The 5,160-nt window shown below is 46.0% G+C and overlaps 1 pseudogene across 1 annotated transcript; it reads left to right on the top strand.

Annotated features, from left to right (window-relative positions):
* Nucleotides 1-4,644: 4,644 nt before the first annotated feature.
* On the top strand, nt 4,645-5,066 carry LOC148687266 (large ribosomal subunit protein eL34 pseudogene; annotated as a pseudogene). Its single transcript, XR_015946996.1, has one exon. The product of XR_015946996.1 is annotated as a large ribosomal subunit protein eL34 pseudogene (transcript).
* The last annotated feature ends 94 nt before the right edge of the window (nt 5,067-5,160 follow it).

Raw genomic sequence — 5,160 nt, 5'->3', positions numbered from 1 at the left:
ACTCCTTCAGCAATGTTAATAAGTAATGTGTTTGTGTACTGAGGTAAATATTGGTTTCAGAAACATTTCGGGGAAAGCACACACAAAAAGTAGGTCCAAGGATGGACTAAATATGCCGCATCCTGAACAGTTAAGAATTTAGGTTAGCTTCCGTTTGGGCTGATTAATATTTGCCCAAAGTTTCCATGCCTTTCCATTATTTGTCATATTCCAGAATAACCAGAACAACCAGCAGTGAATAGGAAATCTGGATTGGTATTTAGATGCTCAGGTTTTTGAATGGAGTTCATGCGAAATCTATAAGAGTTTATCCTTATTTATTTACTTAGCACCTCACCCATAGATCTCAGAGCAGTTCAGTTGAGAAAAACACAAAATACATAATACAGTGGTACCTCAGGTTGCGGACCCAATCCATTCCAGGGTGTCGTTTGCACCCGGAAAGTCCGCAACCCGAGCGGTGCTTCTGCACATGCCCGGAAGCATGATAGAGTGCTTCTGCGCATGCACGCATAGCGAAACCCGGAAGTAAACACTTCCAGGTCCACCGCGTTCGTAACCTGGAAAAACGCAACCTGCAGCCGACGCAACATGAGGTATGACTGTACATCATTCAGGAGAGAAACAATCAGGTCCGAGAACTGACATTCTGATGTGTTGTAAAGCTATTTTACATTGTTTTTCCCCCTTTACAATTTAAATGGATTTAAGGGTGGAGGTGAACTCCTGTTTGGGAGGCAGATGGATGATATTCATAGATACTTATACATGGTTTCAACGTCACAGTTACAGTTTACGTAGCAAAGGTTTAGGTTTGGTATTTTCTCTTTATTGGGGGTGTGTCACGGTCCGGTCGGCGGGCGGTTGAAGCCCTGGCTGAGGACGTCAGGACCAGAGGCAAGATGGTGGTGTAGAAGCAGGAACAGGTGCAGGGTTGAGGGTCCAGTCGCAGGGTCAAGGAGCAAGGCAGAGGCGAAGGTCTGGGAGTCAAGGAGCAAGGCGTCGGCAAGGCAAAGGTCCAAGGGTCGAGGATCAAGATGACGGCAAGGCAAGGGTCCAAGGAGCAAGGATCAAGAGGCCAGATGCAACCAGGCAGGGATAGCGTTGCTGTGGCAAAGAGCTGAAGGGAAATGCTGAGCTTTTATCCCTCCCAGCTCCTGCCACCAGGTGCAGTGAGGTATCAAGTGGCCTCACCTGAGTGGCCACTCCTTGCTTCTCCAGTACAAGCTGAGGCAGGCCCCAGTCCTGCAAAGCACTACAGGCCCCAGAGCCTGACTCCTGCCCATACTCCTGACAGGGTGGTAATTAGAACTCGAACGCATCACTTTTATTAGGAAAGGCATCAGGCCAAGCTTGGTCCCAGTGGGACATTATGCGATTGGGATGCCTTGGAACACTTTCCCTTGTGGAGATGGGCAACTCCACTTAGTTTGCTGGTGGCGTCAAGGAACCTGTGGTGTTGGCGTCCATGCAGCGGTGGCCCCTTGGGGTTTGGGTTCTCTGGACTTTGCTCAAGCTGATGCCCATGTGCAGCTCTCATCCCCTAGGAAAGGCAGCCGGAAAAGACTTTTGCTCCACCCCTAGCCACAGCCATGGATTTGAGCAGAAACCAGACATCGCTCTCCTTCACAGGAGAGAGCCTGCTTCTTCCTCAGACTTCTAGCTTACACGGCCCCACCCCTCAGCTCTGGCCTTTGTCTTTTCCTAACTCACTACCAGAGAGTTGAGGGAGGGAGGCCCACCCAGGCCCACCCAGGCCCACTCATTTGCTATCTGGCATAGAGCACTTTTTTGTAAGCTTATTGCCTCATTCTCAGAGGGCCATTACCATTATTTGTCTGGCTATAATCCTTGCTTAAGGTGGCGCTGTGGGTTAAACCACAGAGTCTGGGGCTTGCTGATCAGAAGGTCGGCAGTTCGAATCCCTGCAATGGGGTGAGCTCCCGTTGCTCGATCCCAGCTCCTGCCCACCTAGCAGTTCGAAAGCACGTCAAAGTGCAAGTAGATAAATAGGAACCGCTCCGGCGGGAAGGTAAACGGCGTTAGCGTGCACTGCTCTGGTTCGCCAGAAGCAGTTTAGTCATGCAGGTCCCATGACCCGGAAGCTGTCTGCGGACAAACGCCGGCTCCCTCGGCCTATAGAGCGAGATGAGCGCCACAACCTCAGAGTCGGACACGACTGGACCTGATGGTCAGGGCCCCCTTTACCTTTACCTTTAATCCTTGCTTAGATTTTAACACTTGCTGGATCCGGGAATTAGAAGGGTCTTGGCATACAACCTACTCCATTGCCCCCCGCAACTCATAACATTATTTAACTGGAGAGCAATCTGAAGGTATTTGAACCTTGCGGGTGAATGGCCTCACAATCCCAATCCCCACCAAGAATTGCTGAATTATTATTATTTTTAACCTCATAATAATAAGTTCAGGCAGTGAGGTGACTCCATCCCAGGATGGCAAAGGCATATGGACAATAGAGACAATTTCAGTAAGGGGCTTTAGCATCTTTCCATGCCCTGGTGAGAAAGGAACAAGAGGTCACAGCCCATTCCTGAAGATTCTGCATGAAGATACTAGAATAGCTTGGACAGCTTCCCCTACTGTCCCTCTTGCACCTTTGCCTTAGTTTGCTAGGACTTAGCTCTCTGCAAAACTTGCACAGGGAGGGAAATGTCTGCAGGGTTGTGGATCATACCCTGAGTTTTCTGAAATAATTATCTATACACGGCTAGATTTCCGAGTGGAATTTTTGGTATTGGCTTTTTTTTTGAAAAAAACACACATTGTAAATGCACCCACTTTTGAAATTCTGCCAACCAAGTTGAAGGAGTTTAGAATAAACTCATTTGCACTTTTTCAGGGTTACATTTTTAGATGTACTAGAGTTTCTGCTTTTCCACCCACGTTGTTCATTAGCATATTAGACACCCCCACTGCATGTTTCCAATAGGTTTATAGCTTTGAAAGCAAAGGAAGAAAGCTCTGACTATAGATTTGAGTAGGCTGCAGTCTCCTCTGCCACCCTGGGGGAGTTCACATTTTAGCTGTAAATTAAATATGTCCCTTTCGACAGAGCTGTTGACCCCAATAGGTTGTCTTCAGCAAGATCAAACGGTAAGTCAAATGAAAGGAATCTGTAACTGTTGTGTAGGGAAATTCCCCATTTACGAAGGAGCCCTCAGCTGAACACATACACTTGACAATCTGTAGGAGGTGAAGCCTGAAGGACATTCAAGAGGCAGGCTATATTGCTGCCCTAATCCACATCAAGGATTTAGAAGAGCTTCATATACTAGGAAGTGATTTTTATTTTTTGCAGGCACTGCACGCTAGAGGTCCTGGCCTGTTTCAACACAGATCCAGCTGCCCTCTGTAATGCAAATGTACTATAATTGTTTTATCCCTGTTGGTACATAGAATCATAGAATCATAGAGTTGGAAGAGACCACAAGGGCCATCCAGTCCAACCCCCTGCCAAGCAGGAAACACCGTCAAAGCATTCTTGACACATGCCTGTCAAGCCAAAGACCTCCAAAGAAGACTCCACCACACTCCTTGGTAGCAAATTCCACTGCCGAACAGCTCTTACTGTCAGGAAGTTCTTCCTAATGTTTAGGTGGAATCTTCTTTCTTGTAGTTTGAATCCATTGCTCCGTGTCCGCTTCTCTGGAGCAGCAAAAAACAATATTTCTCCCTCCTCCATATGACATCCTTTCATATATTTGAACATGGCTATCATATCACCCCTTCACCTTCTCTTCTCCAGGCTAAACATACCCAGCTCCCTAAGCCGTTCCTCATAAGGCATCGTTTCCAGGCCCTTGACCAAAATGGAAAGACTCAAATGCATATTCACCACATTTTTTATAAATGGGATTTTGCAACTTATTTACAAAATTTCCAATGGAAAGTGACTTGCAAAACAAAGAAAGAAATCCCTAGCAGAGCAGAACAACTGACCATGTGGAGACATACTCATAACCCCTTGAGAAAACCAGCAGCAGCAGTACTGGTGGAGGTAATGGACAACCGACTCTTCAAAGGAGAGGAATTGAGCCTTTTAGAGTATCCCAAGAGTTGTTAGTTTGAACTGCCCCACTACCAGACCCATATGTAGCATTTGCCTGAGTGTTGCTTGATGAATGAAATCAAGAGGGAAAGCTCATAGATGGTCCCAAGAAAAAAAGGAGGTGAGCAGCAGGGGGCCAGATCCTCAAGCAGAAGGTCAACAGGAGCAGACCACTGCAGACTGAAGAAAAGAGAGCCAAAACTCAAGGAAGCAGCTGTTAAAGTCTTTCCCCTCTAGTCAATGTTTGCTCTTGACTACAGCTTGTGGTTAGCAAGGAGAGAACTTGACCATGCTCAGGAGCAATATACTTTCTTATCCAGGAAAATCAGGATTTGAAGAGCTCACTAGCTTTTCCTGGCCTATAACGTAAGCAAGTTGTTTTCATTTTGTCCCGCTGGTAAATACAGCATAGCTTGGGAGCTCAGTACTTAAAGGAATGTCTCTTTCCAAATGAATTTAGGGATATGAGAGGAATCCACTGAAAACTGACTAACAAGTGAATTTCTTTCAGTCCATCCATTCAACCCCCGTTGCAACATTTACTCTGCCTGTGAAAACTATTTGCCTCAGTTGCTTCCGGTGCCAGCTCCCACTCCAGACACAATGGTCCAGCGTCTAACATACCGACGTAGGTTGTCCTACAACACAGCCTCTAACAAGACCAGGCTATCCAGGATTGTTTATTTGTATACCAAGAAAGTTGGCAAGGCACCGAAGTCTGCATGCGGCGTGTGCCCAGGAAGACTTCGTGCTGTTCGTGCTATTTGCCCTAAAGTTCTTATGAAGCTGTCAAAAACAAAGAAGCATGTTAGCAGAGCCTATGGTGATTCCATGTGTGCGAAATGCGTTCATGACAGAATCAAACGAGCATTCCTTATTAAGGAACAGAAGATTGCTGTCAAGGTGCTGAAGGCCCAAGCACAGAGTCAGAAATCAAAGTGATAATTTGTGTTGTCTGCCTAATGAATGAAGATTTAACTTCAAAAAACAACAACTATTTGCCTCAGTTTTATACAAAAAACATTTTTTTAAAAATAGAAAAAACATGAACACATTACGCATAAATACAGAAACTGCTTTGTAATATA

This window comes from Zootoca vivipara, chromosome Z1 (genome assembly GCF_965207765.1).
Source record: "Zootoca vivipara chromosome Z1, rZooViv2.hap1.1, whole genome shotgun sequence".
Taxonomy (NCBI): domain Eukaryota; kingdom Metazoa; phylum Chordata; class Lepidosauria; order Squamata; family Lacertidae; genus Zootoca; species Zootoca vivipara.
Note: the sequence above shows the minus strand (reverse complement) of the source record. Positions and strands in the feature narration are given on the sequence as shown.